The following is a 20,044-nucleotide window of genomic DNA, read 5'->3' as shown; positions in this document are numbered from 1 at the left end:
GTTCTCATCACTGTGAGAAGGGAGGTGGGAGATTCGGTTTTTTGAGAAGGGCTGGCCTTTGAGGCTAAGGGATGACCCATGGTTTGTTGTCCATTCCAGAATCTTGGCACACACACGTCAGTAGACAAGATGGAACTTCGGTGGGATGCAAACGACAGGACAAAGATTTAGAAAGCTGTTGAAGGAGAAGGATAGAAGACGAGTCAAAATGAAATGAAGTGGGAGAGAATAACTCTCAACACTCTACAAAGCAAGTAAATGCTAGACGCGCACCCTGCTGCAAATTCTAACTGACCAGTTGCAGGTGGTTTCTAATGGATCCAGTTCTACCAAGGGGTTGTGAAGATAAGCAGCTTATAACTTTGCATATTTTTAGCCAAACTTTGACAGCTTCACATAGAACAAATAAAAAAAACTCTACAGCATAAAATGATCCTTCTGTTACTAAGGCCCTTAATTGGGCCACCAATTTGCAGCCACACACCTACTCAAGGTCACTGGAGATACTACATTTCTAGGACGTAGGGGAGGAGTTGATAGCCTTGAGGAAAGCTGAGCATGAGGTCTGGCTTGGTGATAAGAGCCGAAGCAGGAGCCGAGCCATCAAGAGACGCAAACCATTCAACAAATGTCATGAAAATATATGATGAAGACTTTAAAATAAAATTATATATATATTTTCAACATTTCTAGACATCCAAATTAAGCACATATGATTATATTACTGAATTGAGTGACATTTATTGCAAGTATTGTTTCTTAAACATGAAACATTCAAGAATATGCCCATGCATTTATGGCGTTGCCCAAAATATGTCAATTTGTCATGATGTTTATATAGCCTATATTGTTATTGAATGTAAACCAATATTACTTTATATTAACCATATATTAGTGAGGTTTTTGTAGAGCATAGATCCTGCTCTTAATTACTTCAATGTGCTCTCAAACTGGTTGGCTAAGGAAAAAGATACACAGTGAAGTAAAGTGATGGGTTGCGGATCACACAGTTTAGTTAAGCGGGGAAGCTGGGATTTGGATCCATGAATGCATATTGTGCAGTTCAGAGACTGAAGTGTTAACAGCCTTCTCTCTTCTTTTTACAACCAAATTTAAGTGTGTAGTGTTAAGTTATTCAGTTATTCAATTAGTGTTAGTATATGGAGTTCAATAAATAAGCATACCACACCTTAGATAAAACAGATACTATACACACGTGGGCATAGTCATAAGATGCAAAAGTGTGCTATTCCACTTTGCAAGTTTCTTCTTGAAGAAATCTAACCTAAAAAGCAAACTCTGTGGGAGCTTCTGAGACCCCTTCAGCGTTTTTTCCCAAATATTTATGTGTGGTCATTGAGGTGTTGATCCTCTCCTAAAATCTGAGAGGCAGATTTACAAGCCTCATGCGCCGCCGGCGCATCACGTTGCGTGACGAACTGGTGGCGCAGCCTGCCGAGTGATATTTACAAGCACAGATAAAGTCACCCTGCATGACTTCACCTGTGCTTGTAAATATCGCCCCAGTTCATGCAACACTTTGCGTGTTAGGGGCATGACATGGGAGTTGCTGTGGGTGTTCCCACGCAACACCCATGTAAACTGATGCATTTCGTGATTTACACCCATGTAAACTGATGCATTTCGTGATTTACGAGAATCTTAAATCTGGAAAAGCGTCAGAATTCTACGCCACCCTAGGGGTGGCGTAGCAAGGTGCAATGAGGAGAACCCTTTTCATTTCTCCTCGTTTTTCCTCTTTCAATCCATGCTGCATTCTACAGCACACATTGGAAAAGGAAATCACCTCAATTGATTGTTTTTGTGCAGAAAGGTGCCCCTTCCTGCACAAAAAACAATCTCCCCACGACGCAGGCATCCTTGCACCATGGTGCAAGGGTGCCTGCGCCGGCGCATGGCAGCAGTCTGTGCGCCAGCGCAGGGGGAAGTACAGAGATGCAACATATTGTTGTCAGTATGCTGCTTCCCTGTGCTTCAAAACGAACGCAGTGCAGCAAAATGACTTGCAGCACCGTGCTGCGTTCATTTCTTGTAGATCTGCCCCAGCCTATTTACAAGCCTCTTGCAACACCGGTGTGTCACTTTTTCCCATATTACAAGTGACGCACCGGCTGCACAAGGAATTTGTAAATAAGCCCCTCCGTTTTTCTGAATCAGTTGAGCCAGCAGTAACAGTACCACATGACCGTATATCCTGCCTTCCCTTTCTCTGCTGGCTCAACATGCTCGAGTATCAGAACAATTTTAGCAGAGGTTCAAAACCTCACTGGCAGACAATATATAATGAACATAAAAAAAAGACTTCATGCAGCCCGCAGAGTTTGTTCCTCAGATTACAGAGCTTCAAAGAGACAGGCGATGTGCCACATGGCTTATGAGAGACATGTTCTGTCTGCCTCTGTTTAATCTTCAGTTGCCTACTTTCAAATCTGGGGGGAATATTGTCCCCTAAAGTCCCCCACTCCAAAATCTTTTAGTGATAAATCCCTCCTGCCCCCACAGTTCTTCAAGCCAATCACCTGTTGGCAAAAGCCCCATCTTTAGGATAAGGGGGACGATGACAAGTGGATGCCCAGTGCACAGCTGCAGAGCAGCGCTGCTCTGTTTCACCCAATGCCGCTCAGGGGTCCATTGAGAGGCTCCGAGTCAAGCACTCCCATTGGCTGCCAAGCCCTGCTCCCAGATGCCCCACTCCTCCTGGGAAGAAATCCAGCTCTGGAGCCTCAGCCGCAAATATTTAGGGGCTTTACAAGCGCCTTGCGCCACCCGTGCTTCACTTTTCCCATGTTAAAAATGACGCCAAAGTGGCGCAAGGAGCTTGTAAATAAGACCCAAAGTTTGTGAAAGTGGGCAAAAGTCAGTAAGGTTCAGCCGGATTTGTGAAGAGTGCAGTTTCCAGACTTAAGTTTGAAGGGCGGTCTCATCACGTGAGTTTTGACTATGTGAGTATTTATCTCGAGGGGAATAAACTAAAAATTCTGCTGTTTAAATAAAATTATCAGCTGAAACCATTGGACATTACAAAGCAGTCCCAAGAATAAAGATGTGACTGGAATCAGCTGTAAAGTTCTCAAGCAGTTTATCAAATGTGCAAGATACAGGGCAAGCAACAGGATCCAGCAGAAACCATTTGTAACGGTGTAACTGGAATCCCAGCCAGAGGACTGGAGCTCGAAGGATCTGGGCCTCTTCATCGGTCACCGAGCTGAAATGGCTCCTGCTGGGGGAGGTTTCTTCCGGTTACGAGTGCCACCATCCACAATGACTACCGAGTTTCCACAAAGATACATTAATATTTGTCTGACTAAGCAGCCCGTTAAGGTTTCCGTACAACGTAGGAAGAACAGGAAGCAAAATCACAGAACATAAAGGAAATGAGATTTTTGCACCAAAAAGACAAGGCGCGAACTCAACTTGTTTGCTGCTTGTTATTTGAGACAAAGCAAACAGATTACAAGGATCTTAGTTGGCCAATAGATGGCGCTAGAGCCCAATGATTGCAAACACCGCTAAACTATGCAACAGGACTCTAATCCGAGGTTCCCAAACGTATTCGCCCCACGGCTCCCTTGACCTATTGGACATTGGCCGCGACTCCCCATTATGTTACCTTTTCCTGGCGGGTGGGGGGGATGTTAGCCCAGCCTCGAAAGTACTTTTATTTTTCACCTTGAAAATATTTAAGATGAAGCCGATGGAGGTATTATAATCATAGATGATGTAACAAATTAAAAATATAACGATTATTTAATAAAAAACTTTAATTGGTTATGTCAGGAACAATTCTCTCAGCAGTGGGGTCTGCATAGGGAATTGTTTTAAACTATTTTTTGTTTAAAAAAAATTGCCTTTAGAGGGAGGGGCTCACTTCTGTAAACCAAGTTGGAGAGGGAGATAGGCGGGGACAAAATAAATAATTCTCATTGGCACCTTTCGTGACATCACTTTATTGTGCCACTGCATGCCAGCAGGAGAAGAGTGAACGTAGAGTAGTATAGTTACCAATAAATTAGTCATGCAGTTCAATGCAAGCATTCAAGTGGACATGGATAGATAGAATGCAAAAGCCAAAAGTATTAGATAGCAATAATATAGAATAGCCGCATGTTTATTAACAATTTTTCTTTTTGTCCTGAAAAAGAAAAAAAGGAAATGGTGGTAGTTTTCTAACTTTCTGTACATGTGCCTAAACTTGTTTTATTAAGTAATGGCCAAAAGCATGTAGAAACTGTTTTAATAAATTGATAAGCTGTCTAATTATTTCAGAGATATGAACGGACTCTACTTCCCTTTTGTCGCAACCCAGAATTTACAGAATTTAGAAGTGCCACTCTGTGCCCATTTACAACACCGGTTCAATATATTTTGGTCAGGAAATGGAATAATCTCATGAAAAACTATGCTTTACTACACATCTGTTCCCATTTGCAATACTCCAAAAACTAACTTTTTAACCTTTCTTATTAAATCGTAGGAACTCTGCCCCCTCTGCATGTTAAGCACCAAAACGCTTCGGTGAAGCTGTGTTTACAAATAACAAACCCAAAATGCACAGATTTAAATCTTTATCTTTAAATAGCTACCAGGAACTGGAAATATTGTGGCATACAAAAATCTGCGAGCCCAGAGTATTGCGTGGTATTAAAGGTTTGAAAGGAAATACGAACAATTCTAAAATAAAGAAATTGCATGGTAACCATTTTACACCTTGTTCGGTGGTGCGCCCTAAAAATGTAAAACATCATTCCTGATTCCTCATGATGCGTTCAACTAGCTGTCAGTCTCCAGGATCACCTTTAATTTTACTGTATGTACAGCAACCGTTTGCACAATCTCCCCACATGCAGAATTGTTTAAGTGTTGCATTTCCTGCCATTCCGAGCATTGTGCTTACAAAACTGTTCTAAGAGTCCGTGCTGGAGCTTGCAGGCCTGTGATTTATGCACATAGTTTCTTCTGGTGGTTCTCAATCTGTTTGCGGCGCCCCTAGCCAGATTTTATGGCGCCCCAGGGCGTCACGGCGCACAGATTGGGAACCTCTGATCTAGATGATCCTAAAATTTAAACAGCAAGCTTTAGCAAAACCAATAGATCTTGGCAATGCCCAAGCTATTGGCCATGTTATGTGTCTGCAGTTATGGAATCCACAATCTCACCTGCAGTCATGGGATCTGTTAGCTCACCTGCAGTCATGGGATCTGTTAGCTCACCTGCAGTCATGGGATCTGTTAGCTCACCTGCAGTCATGGGTTCCACTAGTCTGCCTCTAGTATCATATTCTACTACCCCATCTCCAGTCTTTGGATCCATTAGCTGGCCTCCAGTTGTGTGTCCTAATCACCTTGAATGTCGGTAATCAGGACTTGTAGCTAGCCCCTTTGGGCATCTCCAAGTAGGGCATCAAGAAAGTTAGAAAGATAGCTCATGGGCAGCTTTTTGCTCAGGATAGCCTTTTGCAAAGGTACAATTCATCTGGCAATTTTCCATGATTTACCTTTCCTCTATAACTGTTATTTAAGTATTGATGTTGTAGCTCAGTAGTTCACACCTTCTGTGTGCGGGTTTTGCGGGCTGTTAAACCTGCGCCATATTGGAATACAGAGGCCTCTAGTACGTCCATAAGTTTGAGGTCTCTTGGTCAGCACATGCTTTGATTGAGCTCTTAGTTCAGCCTCCTGTTGTGTCTGTGCTTCCCTTCGTGAAGTTGAATGATATCTTCAGCGAGAGTCACACTGTGACGCACCCCATCTTTTCCTAGAATTCCACCAGTTCATGAAGAGAAGTTGGCTTTTTTTCATTCCCCGGGGGCTCTTGGGTTCAGATGCTCCCCAGACTGTGCTGCTGCCAGCTCTTACTCTTGAACTACCCATTGACTTGCATCGGACTGGGTTAGTCAGAAGTAGAGTTAAAGCAATGGGCCCCGAAGGCAAGATCAACTGCGGGCGGGTGCGAAGTGGAGTGGGACTTTGAGCTGAGGTCTTCTTGAATGGCGCGTTGGTGCTTTTTGCAATACATGTATGTCTGTTTTGCTTTGTTATTGCCATGGGACGCTGATGTAGAGTTCAGACTCCTTCCGAGGCAGTTATCTGTTCAGCTCCTCGTGTTTCTATGCAGTAGATTCCGTAAAGCATTGTTCCTGCCATAGGATGAATGATTGAAACTCTATGACCAAAATATTACACATAAATCTGTGCGGTAGGTGCAATACCCCCTGAGCATTATGTATAGCTTTAAAATGTGTTATTCCCAGATTACACATATAGCTGTACAATATAGGCATCAACCATTGACATTTTTGTGACGCCGGCGTAATCTAGCATAATTTCAGCAATTTGTCATTACTCTCTAAACAAAATTCCCCAAATTATGCTATTGTATCACGTCACACAATTTGCGCCATTCACCGTAAACATTGCTGAAATGTGCCATTCATTGTACAATTTTACAGTAAACACACATGAACAACACAAATATAACAATGCAAGCTGCTGCGATTTGTAGGTCTTTTGTTTCTACACTGTTTTTAGCGTAAAATGCCTCCTCGCATCCATAGCGGAGGCAAGGATGCATTTCGTTCTAAAACCCAAGAGCCACATGAATGGAGCAGCCCTCCTCCGCCCCCTAGAGAATTATGGCTCCAACACACTTGAACCCAGTATTGAGTACAATATGTTTATGCAACATGTCAAGGTGCCCAGGGCTAGGAGCCCCCATCACCCCAAAATAAAACAAAATAATCCACGCTTCAGCACAGTCAGACATAAAATATTGAAAACACTATCAGAACATACATTCATGGGTTAGGGTGGGAAGCATGAAATCCCAGGTGACTTGAAGGGTGGACTCCTTCCAAGGTTGAAGGTCCATCAGGCAGGAGGTTTTTTTGTCAAAAGAGGCAGCATGACCCTTGGCTTCTACCTCTGAAAGGTCATTGGACCTCCCCTCAGCCACCCCAGCCATGCAAACCCCCAAGCCCTCAGACACATCCAGCGGACGCAGATTAACGCAGGCTTGCACTTGTTGACAAGTGGAACCCTTAAAAAATGTCCTAACTAAAGCCATACAAATTCAGTGCAGTGTAGTCCCTGTAGCTTGGACTTTGGTACTCCTCTTAGGAAGATGTCACTTTAGAATCAAATTGGGGCCAGATAACACTTCAGAAACACTCTCATGAAATGACAGACAATAGATTTTTTTATGCTTTATGTAAGTATTGAAGTCAAAATACAGAATATGCCATCAGTAAATTTGCTGCATAGCATCCAAAGCATAAGTGAATGAACTCAGTATAGTTAGTACCAAATCCGGCAAGGATTTGCCAACTAAGAATTGTAGTTGGGTCTCTCTGACGTGAGAGAAATGCACACTCATATATTGCTTCGGACACTGGGGATCATAGATTTGGTGGGAACACACAAATCATTACGTTTAAACAAATAGAAACCAGTCTACAGGAAACATTTCTATATAGAAAACCTTTCGTGATTTTCCCACCACCAGTACATTATTTTATTTTGTTTATTTTAGCAGCGAAATCAACTATAATATAATGTGAAATAGGATGATGTTTAAACAAGATGGAAGACGATGTAAACATGTTTCAGTATTAAAAATAGCTCCAATATAGTACCTTGTGTGTACTAATAAAATATTAGTGCTCACACACTCATGAACAAAAAAAAGATTTGCCCCATCGCCTCCTCTCCTGTGGGCCACCATTACAATAGGCTCCTTGCACACCGCCGCGCCGGCTCCTCATTTTGGAACTTTCCATTTATGAAGCACTTTCACCCCTTTCCACTGCTGCTGTCGCTCGCCATGGCTACTGAAGTGCCTGCCCGCATGATCAATGTAGGACTGAAGGATGTAGCCCTGAGTTAGAGTTCAGGCCTTCCAGATTTGTAGTATAAGCTTGTTGCAGACATTCTGTGTTTTTGACGAAATTGTAGTGTTTCCCTGTCTCGCTGGCTCTCACTATTGTGCACATGTACATTAGGCCAGGCGCGGTGCGTCCATAGGGGCGTGGGGGCATAGCCCCCCGCCCGCAGCCGCCCACAGGAGACAACGAGGGGGAACTGACAATGCATGCCAGTCAGCATGATGTCGGGAGGCGTCATGTTGATTGACATGATTGTCACCAGGCAGGCAGCAACACGAGTGCGCATGCGCGGGGACGGAGGGTGAATTTTTTACCTGTGCCCACGCATGCGCACTTGTGTTCGTGCTTTTTTGCGCATGCCCATTAGGAACCCTTCGGACTCCTAATGGGCGTGCTATGGGCGTAGAGTAACCTGTGCACCTGCAGCGCCAGGATTGTCTGAAATATGGAAACAATTAGTGCGGACATCGCAGCCTGTTGACACGAGCTGTGCAAAAGAGTGACCACACTCAAGTAAGGAGGAAAAAAGTGTTTTGACGTGTTTTATTTGTTTAAGATGCCCGACAGCACTTCAGTGCTGAAAGAAGAAAAGCGTGCAGTCTTAAGTAAAGAGTGCACCCTGTACGGATGTGTGCAATGTGGCTATTAATCAACCGTAGACAGTGTGAAAAAAGTTCAGTGGGGATGTAAATCACAAACTTATAGCCAGTTTCTCGCAGACTCCTGTCAGGTGAGTTTTCCTCCAAAGAGACTACGGATGTTTACAGTAAGGGTAAAATGAATGTGAATATATTAGATGGTGGAGTTGGGGGAACCCAGCTTAAACGTGCTTGGCCAGTTTCTAAGAGCCGCAGCAAAGGAAATTGAACAGGGAGAGTGGGAAATAAACTATTCACCCAGGAGGACGCAGTGCAGTACAGAGTGAAAGCAGGCGTGGTGCGGCCATTAATGCTGTCACTGTGTGGATGGGTGGGTGGATGGGTGCATGGATGGATGCATGCATGATGGGTGGATGGATGCATGAATGATGGATGCAGGTTGGATGGGCGGGTGGGTGGATGGATGGGTGGATGCATGAATGAATGATGTATGGATGCAGGATGTGTGGGTGGATGGATGGGTGGATGCATGAATGATGTATGGATGGATGCATGGATGCATGCATGATGGGTGGATGCATGATGGATGGATGGGTGGATGCATGAATGAATGATGTATGGATGCAGGATGGGTGGGTGGATGGATGGGTGGATGCATGAATGATGTATGGATGGATGCATGACTGAATGATGTATGGATGCAGGATAGGTGGGTGGGTGGATGCATGAATGATGTATGGATGGATGCAAGGTGGTTCAGGCTCGCTCGCTGCGCTCGCTCGCTGCGGTGCAATATGCAAATTAGTTTACGGCCCACCACTTTCAAATATCACCAGCCGCCCCTGTATGTGAATGTCTTTTAGCCATGCTCTCTAGCAGCACATGTGCTGTTCAGCATGGCTGAAAAGTCACTTAAGGCCCAGAATCATAGGATGTTGAACCTACGTGAAGTCTATTCGCCAACTACCCCTCCCACCCCTCCCTCCCCCCCCTCCCCCCCACCTCACGTTGAGTTTATCGGCCTGCCCCAACACAAAAAATAGCTATGATGTGGCCTGGGCTGGCTGCATCATAGGGATTTTTTCTGTGACTTTTAGGCATGGTAAACAGCAGACGTGCTGCTAGACAACATGGCTAAAAGACATTCACATTGACAAGGCCAATAGCGTGGGCGTTGTCGAGATCTTTTGGCTTTGCCAATGCTTGTTCGGTGTTGACAGTCTCTTGGGGAACATATATGGAAGTTGTAGTGAGAAACAGTTGAGGAGCTTTGAAGTGAAGCGCTACAATCCCTTCAGGTGGTTTTGATGCTATATAAAACTGCATAAAAAAATAACCGGTACTAATGTAAAGCGTTCCAATACTTTCAGGTGGAGTTGGTGCTATATAAAATTAAAAAAAAAAGTAACTGCTGCTTATATAAAGCACTCCAATACCTTTGGGTGATGTCGGTGCTGCACAAATTGGCACCAAATTGGTGAAAAATAGTGTTGGTAGAGGAGGGGATCTTTGCAATGCAGTTAAGTGGGAGAAAACAGCGATGGTTGGGAGGTGGACCGGCAACCAACAGCAAATGTGGGCAGCCACGGGAAGAATAACAGCCAGATTCATCATTGAAAATTGCGCTCGCAAAGGGCCCGATTCTGAGAATCTGGCCCTTTGCGAGCGCAATTTTTGCATTTGGGATCCATCATCCCAAATGCAATAATCGCTAATAGCAAAATCTCTAAATTGCGAGGAATTGCATTTAAGGAAACTCTATTTGAGATTCCTTAAATGTAATTCATTTTTTATTTGCGAATTTGCAAATTTTGGCCGCTATTTACTGCGAAGTCTGACTTTGTGGTAAATAGCGAAAACTTAGAAAAATGCACTTTAGTGCATTTTTCTAAGTTGTATGTTACACACACACATGTCCTTTGGACATGTGTGTGCGCAACATCAGTCTACATTTTCATTTCAGGGGTGCTACAGGGTGTCCTTTGGACACCCCTGGCACCCTTGAAATCGCATCCTTATTTGCGATCAGCAAATTGCTAATCGCAAATAAGGAATAACTCCCCATTCATTCATATGGGCCTTTAGGATTTATTCCTTATTTGCGATTAGCAATTTGCTAATCGCAAATAAGGAAGCTGTAGGGATCGCAATTTATTTTGCGATTCCTACATGAATCCCGTTTTGGAAGTCCTTAATAGCGAATCCTTAATAATCGCTATTCAGGACTCGCAAAACGGGACAATGATGAATCTGGCTGTAAGTTATTTGCCAATGTTCACGAAATGTGGAACTGAGGCCGAGGGTAGGGTGTGGCATCCTCCTGGGAGAATGTGGCATAAGAGTCAGAGCTGCCGACTATCGAGCTGGGAAACTGGTTCTGAGTTCGGCATCGGCTTATCATCCTTGATTCTGGGCAAATCACTTAATCTCCCAGTGCCTACAAAAATGAAAGTTTTCTTGTGTAAAGTAAATGGTTCTAATGTAAAGCACTCCAGTATCTTTGGGTGGTGTTTGGCACTATAGAAAACTGAACACAAAAAAGTAACTGGTGCTGATGTAAAAAAATAATGTGAAAAGCAGAGTCAGGTAGGAGGAGATGTGGGGGAAGAGAGGATGTGTGCAATCAGAGTTAAGCATGGGCAAGCAGTGAAGGGTGGGAAGTTGATGGGCAACCAACAGTAAATGCGGGCTGCCACAGGGAGATTAGGTGATTTGCCTAAGTAAACGTGTCCTCGTGAAAAGTAAACGGTGTTAATGTAAAGTGCTCCAATACATTTAGGTGGTGTTGGCGCTATATAAAACTGCACAAACAAAAATGTGAAAACCAGAGGTGTGAATCTGTGCACAGAGTTCAGCAGGGCAAGCCGTGAAGGGCAGGAGGTGGATGGGAGGTGGAGAAGTGTGGCTCACCGGTTAGAGGAGGCAGTCCCTGATGCAGAGGTCAGACCCGGGACCAGGGTTCAATCCCCGACGCGGCAGGGCCTTGAGCTCAAAATGTCCACGGACTCGATAATTCTCACCTTGGTGCCTACTTGAATCGTGGGTTCACACTCTGCAACTCTGGGCAATAGCTTGCTTAATCTCCACTACGGCCCTACCGCGATGGGATGCCTGGTCTTCACCTTGCGGATGCCCAGTAGGGGTAATCTCGCAGGGAAAGGCCAGGACGGGTTCCCAAAGCAAGCGCCTTGAGACCTTACGGTGAAAGGCGCTATATAGGAACGTATGATTTATGATTTTTATTTACGATAGGCAACCAACAGTAAATGTAGGTTGCCATGGGGAAATTAATTGATTTGGCCATAATCACAAAATGTGGAACTGAGGCAGAGGCTAGGGAGATGGTGTGGCGTCCTCTTGGGAGAGGATGTGGTGTAAGGGCCACTGCTGCCAACTATGGATCTGGGAATCCGGGTACGGGTTTCAGCGTCGACTTAACATCTGATTCTGGGCAAGTCATTTAATCTACCCGTACGTACAAAAATGAATGTGTCCTTGTGTAAATGAACTAGTGCTAAAGTAAAGTGCTCCTATTCCTATGGGTGGTGTTAGCACTATATAAAAGTGTACAAATACCTTCGGGTGATGTTGGCGCTATATAAAACTGCACAAGAAAACCAGAAAGAATCACAGTGTTAGGCTGGTTTGCAGTACTGAACATGAGGAAATACATCACATCGGCAGCCACCTTTAAAGGACTAATTTTGCCATAGATACTGAGGGGCAGGCAGACCTTTATGACATCAAGACTCAGCCTGGTTCCAATTAAGAGAATTCAAGTTAAGCAACAATGGCTAATGGAAACACTTCATCGTTGAATGCGGAAAAAGTAAGGAAGTTACCAGAACAGAGCAATTTGAAGAAATAGAATCCCACACTATGAAAAGAGAAGCAACAAGGTAAGACACAAGCAGTTCAATTATTTCACACAGGAGAAACATGGCTATGTAATTACAGCAGAAGACGCAGGTACTTTAGAAGCTCTGACATGCCCTGTAATAAAGCATACCTATTCACTTGAGGTCTAATTTTACAGCTGCAAACACAATTACCGAATGACCACATACGGTGTAAACATGCACGCAAACCTAGTAGCCACACCTGGGGGTGGGTTATCAGAGGCTACACGTGTGCCTAGTAATAGCAGCCGTGGACACATGCTCCAATCAGCACATCAACTATACACTAACAGGACATTAAAAGGCAAAAAAACACCATACACTAGAATAAAACAGACTACACTGGGGGTTTAAAGCAGTGAGAGCGTCCGTGGCGGGTGTGATTTGTGGACAGGTCAAGCACTGGGAGCATGCAGAGACATGAGGGAGGAGGTGGGGGAAACGGAAAGCAACAACAAAGGGAAAAGAACTAATGGGGATGGGGTGATCCGTGAACAGGGCATGAGAGTGGGTGGGAGGAGGCAGAGATGGTAAAAGCATGAGCATTGTGTAAAGTGCTGAAAAAGAAAGGAAAATGTAGGTCCTAAAATGGTTGTAAAAAGAGGAGCAGGTGATATTTACAAGTACTTGGTCCACGCTCTAGGGGGAGGGCTAAATGCAAGAAGAGGCATGTCCATGCATGCCAGGAACAAACACTGACAAAGAATATGAGGCAAATGATGGAACGAGCAAATGGGAAGCCTGTGGGTGGGCTAAAGCCCACAGATGAACCACATCATGGGCCTCATTTATGAGGCTTTGCGTCAGTTTTGCGCTTCCGATGCGTCACTTTTTGTGACGCATCGGCGATGTATAATATGCCTCCTGTTGCGCACTATTTAGAAAGTGACGCATCTAAGCAGATGCGTCACTTTGTAAATCCCTGCGCTACATTATACCTGCGTCAGGTATAATGTATGCAGGGGGGCATTCCCCCGCAAAAAGCTTCGTAGAAGTGATGCAGTGAAATCTATGAGATTTCACTGCGTCACTTTCTAGGACGCCGTTGCCTCACAGCAGGCGTAAGACTGACACAGGCCCTTTCACATGGCGCTTGCCCCATGGGAAAGGATGCATTGCTGGAGTTGCGTCATTTTCGTGACGCACTCCAGAAATGCGTCACTTTTGTGCTTACAGATACGTCAGAAATACTGACGTATCTGTAACTCCTTGCGACATGATGCGTCATACATTAAATATGACGCATAAGGTATGTCGCAAGGACTGCGCACTGAGAAGTGACGCATCGCTGCTTTCACACAGCGATGCGTCACTTCTTTCTTTTTTTCTAGCTATCTTTCTTTCATTCTCTTTTTCATTCTTTCCTTCTTGTTCCTTTCTTTTTTTCTTCTTTCATTTCCTACTTTCTGTCCCTTCTTTTTCCTTCTTCTTCTGCATCTTTATTCCATCTTCCCCATTGCATATCTGCTTTCTTTCTCACCTTCTTTTCTTTCTTCCTCCCTTTTTTCCTTTTTTCTTTCTTTCCTTCTTCAATTGTTTCCTTCTTTAAATCTTTCTCCTTCTTTTCTTTCTTCTTACATTTCTTCTTTCTCTCCTTCATTCGTTCGTTCCTTCCTTCCTTCTTTCACTCCCTTTCCTTCTATCTTTGCCTTCTTTCTTTCTTTCTTTCTTTCTTTCTTTCTTTCTTTCTTTCTTTCTTTCTTTCTTTCTTTCTTTTTTCCTTCCTTCTCCTTTCCTTCTCTTTTTTCATACTTTCATTCCTTCTTTCTTGGCAGCCAATGCCAGACCAATTGTGTTAGCCAAGACCTTTTGATTTTACCTATGTGGGTTTTCAGCCGTACTTCTTCAATTAAAAAAAAAAACAATCATTTTTGTATATAAGTGTACAGTCTGTAAATATTCTCTGTGTTAGACCTGTCTGGCTTTTTGGCGAAGTCCCTCCCAATTTTTATTTATTTTGTCCCCTTTTTGCCCCTCAAACCCTTGTTAATTTTTGTGTCTACTGACTTTTTGTAGGTGTTGATCAGGGGGATAGGTGTTTTCTTCCCCTCTCATAATCTTTTACCTTAGGCCCAGAGGCCTGTTCTGACAGGAAAGTTGGCACCACCTAAAATGGTGGCCACCAACTGCCCCAACTGTCACCAACAGAACCTGGCCATAGCCTAACATAGGGCATTCCAGAACCTTCTGGTCCATTCTGGACCACTGAAGGGCAGCCTATATAAGGCGGAATGTGGGGCAGCCATTTTGTCTACCTGTGGAAGTCAGCTGGAGGACAGGTGGTGGCTAAGGGTGGGAGAAGGTTGGACTTTGGATTGACCTCCTGGACTTGGAAGCTGTCTATTTGGCCCAGCCCACAACTCCCCTTTTGGTTACTTGTCCTGGCCCCGCTGTGGGAAGTTACTGGAGACCCTGGGCGCCTGGCTTGCCCCTTTGCTCAATCAGAAAGGGGAAGACTTTAGGAGAAGGAGACTGCAGTGCTGCGGTGTGTAGTCCTCTGCCCAGCCTTAGGATTCTAAAGAGACTGTTGCTGTAAGAATCCCCAGCAGAGTGGGGCTAACCCTTGAGCCCCTGTCCCCAAATTGTACAAAACGTCCTGCTTAACTGCTGTCATAACGACCCCACCGAGACCCCCTTCCTACCTGAAGTGTTGAGGGCTGAGAGAACGCAGGCGGCAAGAGAGCGTGCTGTCTTGGCTCTGGGCCGGCGCGATAGCGCTGGGGAAGCTGAGGCTGGTGGGCAACGTGACGTATTTTCGCCCCGGATTGATGTGGGGTGAGGCGGCGCTGATTCTGACCTGCATCTGCAAGCCTGAGGTGAGGAGCGGTGAAGAAACGCGGCGCAGCGCCATCAGCGCGGTCTCTGACAGAGAGACACTCGCTCTTCGCACATGCCCGGTTGAGCGCTGGGCTCCGTGAGGCGGGTCTGGAGCTGAGGATCCCTTCGCGCATGTCCGGGGGACTAGCGTGTCTCTTCCTTGTGCGAGGGAGTGCGGAGGAGGAGCGCCGAGGGACTTAAGGCGGCAGCGGTAACCAAGAGCCTCTCTCCCCTGCTCAAGCGCCCCACAGTGTTGCTGGCGTGAGCGGGAGGGGAGGTCTAGGAGAGCCTGAAAAGCGGCTAAGGTGAACCAGGGGAATCTGTTCCTTTGGTCGCTGGTGACATACGGAGGAGAGCTGGGGGAGGCCCAAGAGGCTAGTGTATCCTGTCAGCGTGGGGCTCCCTTTTTGTCCTGCACGTTGTTCACCCCTCATTCTCTGGTGCCACCAGGTCATCACCGCCTAATAAAACAAGTAAGGAGGTATCCCCAGGTGGGGGGAAGAGTGACGCTAGAATCTAACCAGGAAATAACTCAGTCAGGAGTCATATTTACATAGTTGTGCAACCTACAGTGAGAAGGAACCTTAGGAAACCCACCATGACTGTGTGCTAGCTGTAAGAGGTTATTGGAACTGTGGGAAATAAGTATGGTGCATTAAATGTTAGCCCTGCAACTACTTCTGGGGCTTAGTTAAATGCTGAGTTAAGTGGGTTTACCCCCATTGCAGTCAAATAAATAGTAGAAGACCTGTGATGTTACCCTGCAAATGAAAGTGTTGCTTTGATCTGATAAAGAGCTGTTATTGCCAAAGCTTAAAAAGTAATACTGTGCTCAAAGGTAATATGAAGTAAACTGAATTCAGTAATTGCATAATTGAGTTGTAGAAGAGTAAGAGTTTTCTGCCAAATGTCCAAGTGAATTATCTATTTTACAAATGTTGGTTGTTCTTATGTCCTAGAATTGGAAAGTACTTCTGCTATATTCTACACAATCTAAATGGAAATTTAACTGTGAATTTTAAAAGTGAAAAGAGCGAAGATACATATACATATTATTTTTATAAAACAGCTCATATTTTCCTAACATTTTTGGTGTAGCGTTTTCTTTTGAGTGCTATTGCGTGGAATTACTTTTGGGTGGTCTGCAACCTTTACACTGTGCCTCTGAATGTTAGTCTTGCCCTAGGCCAGGCTACCCAGTTCCAACATTTGGTGCCTAGCGGTGGGATTGCGGACTTGGTTGCAGCTACTTACTAGTAATTTGACGTAATACACCCAACCTACACCAGGAGTTTTCTCCTTGCGGCCCTCCCAATTAGTCTTTTTGTTTTTTCTAAATTTATTCCTGGTGGTGGGTGGAGTTGGTTTTAGGTTGCCCTCGCCACTCTGAAATTTCTGGTGTGTATCCAGGTTTGCCAGACTCACTATGGAGTTTGCGGTGGAAAACCTGGAAGTCTATTCCGTGTCCCAATTGAGAATGTTCTGCCAACAGATGGGGGTCTTTTTCAAACATGGTGCTAGGAAGGGGGAGCTCCAGACTAGCCTTAGGGCCTGGGTGGAGGCACACCAAGAGACAAAGGAGGAGGATGAAGAGGTTGACCAGGACGCGGTGGGGGAGGTAGAAGAGTTATTTCGCCATGAGGGGGAAAACTTACTCACCGGACCAGTGTCCTATTCCAGAAAGGGCAGTAGCATTTCTGGGAGAAGCCTAACGGAAGCTGAGCTCACCGATAGGAGGGAGAAAAGACAGCTAAAGTGGGACTTGGCTAAGATGGAACTGGAGAAAGAGGAGAGGAGGATGGTCCACGAGTTTAGACTGAAGGAACTGGAGCTCCAAAGTCTGCAACGGGGGTCCTCTCCTGTTAGGAATGGTGGCAGCGAACCGAAAGAGTCAGCCAGGGAGACCAAACCCTATATCCCAAAGGACCTGATAGCGAGCTTCAGTCAGGGGGATGATGTAGCTAAGTGGCTGGCCGCTTATGAGGTTTCTTTGAAGGTTCATGGAGTGCAGGAGAAGCACTGGGGGGGTAGTTTGTACAAGTACATGCCTCCTGCTGGTCGGGACACCTTGCTGGCCCTGGATCCAGAGGAACAGACAAACTACCCCACCATGAAGCTGGCGTTATTGAGGAAGTTCGGGCTCACCCCAGAAAGGTACCGACAGAAGTTCAGGGGGAGCCACAAGATGGGTACTCAGAACTGGGTGGACTTCCTTGATTACGCCAGAAAGGCCTTAGAGGGTTGGGTCAAGGGCAGTGAGGTAAAAGATTATGAGGGGCTGTACGATCTGTTTTTGAGAGAACACCTCCTCGAGAAATGTTTTCCCGAGCTGCGCCAACACCTGGTAGACAGCAAGCTGACCAATCCCCGGAAGCTTGCAGAGGAGGCGGACATCTGGACAAGTACCCGGGTGTCCACCAAGGGGACTGGAGGGGAATCTCAAAAAGCCGGACAGGGCGCCCCCCAGAAGAAGGAGGGGGGGGAGAAAAAGAAAGAGTTCTCTAAAGGTCCCCAAAATAACTTCCAAGGGAAGGGAGCAGGTTTCACCCCTAGGGCAAACCCGCCCCGGAACCCTCATCCTGGCCAGAGCCAGCAGCCCAGGGTTCTCCACTGTTTTGAATGCGGTGGCGTTGGACATTATAAGGGAGATGTCAGATGCCCAAAGAGACCACCCCCTCCCACCGGAGGAAAGTCACCGGGAGTAGCTAGTGTAGCGCTCGGGGAGGAGTTGCCCTTAGATAAGGGGGGTGAGTGTGCGGGTGTCACCTTAGTGTCCCTGGGAGAGCGGGAGATGGTGCCAAAGATCCAGGTGCCCCCAAATACTACAAAGTATGGGCAATGGGTTACCATCAATGGCCAGAGAGGGGAGGCTCTGAGGGATACAGGAGCCAGCATGACTATGGTGAGAAGTCAGCTGGTGTCCCCAGAGCAGGTTGTTCCTAATGTACTCCACCCCGCCGCGATGGCTGACGGCAGAATGGGCCACTATCCAGTGGCTGAGGTTCCCTTTGAGTGGGAGGGGGTTGCAGGTTCACTTCGAGTTGCCGTAAGCCCTGCCGTGCCAGTCGATTGTCTGTTGGGGAATGACATGGAACACAACACTTGGAGAGAGGTGGAATACCGGACGCATTCTGCGATGCTGGGTACACCTGACTGGGCCTGTGTCAGCACACGGTCTGCGACTGCCCGGAGAGGGAGTTCCCCTGGGTTGGAGCCTGGAACAATGGCCCAACCCGCTGCTAAGAAGGGACAGACCCGGAGACAGACAAAAGCCTGCTCCGGCTTCCACACCCCATGAGACAGATCGGCCACCTGCGGTGGTGGACCAGGAGTCTGTGGAGGGGGAAGTAGACTCTCTGGAGGATTTGCCCATCCCTGCGGAGTGGCATGTGGAGGGAGATCCTACCAGAGGGGAATTCTGTAAGGGGCAGAGGGAGTGCCCCACCCTTGAGGGACTGAGGCGACAGGCTGAAGCCCAAGCAGCAGGTGATGTTACGGGACATTACCATATTTACTGGGAGGATGGACTCCTCTACAGTGAACCCAAGGTACCCTCCCCTTGTTCATCGAGGGCCTTGGTAGTCCCGCAACAGTACCGAGCCTTTCTTTTGGAACTGGCTCATGCCATACCCCTGGCAGGACACTTAGGCCAGGACAAGACCTTTGCACGGCTTGTTCTCCACTTTTACTGGCCTCAGATGAAAGCGGCGTCCAACACATACTGTAGGACATGTGTAACCTGCCAGGCCAGTGGGAAAACAGGGGTGAAGCTAAAAGCTCCCCTGGAACCACTTCCAGTCGTTAGCACCCCCTTTGAGAGGGTGGGCATCGACATTGTAGGGCCTTTGGATCCACCAACAGCAGCTGGTCACAGGTTTATCCTGGTACTGGTGGATCATGCCACACGGTACCCAGAGGCAATACCTCTGAGGACAGTCACTGCACCTGTAGTGGCAAGAGCCCTAATGGGAATCTTTACCCGAGTGGGATTTCCCAAGGAAGTTGTGTCCGACAGGGGGACCAACTTCCTGTCAGCTTACATGCGGGCCATGTGGAAGGAGTGTGGAGTGACCTACCGGTTCACCACTCCTTATCACCCCCAGTCGAATGGACTGGTTGAGAGGTTCAATAAGACCTTGAAGGGCATGATCAGAAGTCTGCCCGAGAGCCTGCGGAGGAAATGGGATGTCCTCCTGCCCTGTTTACTCTTTTCCTACAGGGAAGTGCCCCAGAAGGGAGTGGGCTTCAGCCCCTTTGAGCTTCTGTATGGGCACCCTGTACGCGGTCCTCTCAGCCTGGTGAAGGATGGTTGGGAGAAATCTCCCAGGAAACCCCCCCAGGATGTGGTGAGCTACATGCTGGCCTTCAGGAGCCAAATGGCGAAGTTGTGGAAGCAAGCTTCTGACAACTTGGAGGCCAGCCAGGCAGTCATGAAGGAGTGGTACGACCACAATGCTCACCAGGTGGAACTGGAGCCTGGACAGAAAGTGTGGGTGATGGAGCCTGGAGAGCTTAGCGCCCTCCAGGATCGCTGGACAGGCCCCTTTGAGGTGTTGGAAAAGAAGGGTAAGGCCACATACCTGGTGGACCTTAAGACCCCTCGACAGCCCCTACGGGTGCTACATGCCAACCGACTCAAGCCCCACCATGAGAGGCCCGAAGTCATGCTGATGATGGTGACTGACGGGGGAGAGGAAGCGGAAAGCGAACCTCTCCCAGATCTCTTTTCGTCCCAAGAGAAGGATGGGTCAGTGGAGGGAGTGATTCTCTCTCCCACTCTCACTCCTGAGCAACGGGAAGACTGCCGCCAGATACTGGAGCAGTACTCT

Source organism: Lissotriton vulgaris, chromosome 2_1 (assembly GCF_964263255.1).
Source record: "Lissotriton vulgaris chromosome 2_1, aLisVul1.2, whole genome shotgun sequence".
Classification (NCBI taxonomy): Eukaryota; Metazoa; Chordata; class Amphibia; order Caudata; family Salamandridae; genus Lissotriton; species Lissotriton vulgaris.
The sequence above is the reverse complement of the archived record's forward strand: the minus strand, read 5'-3'. Positions refer to the sequence as shown.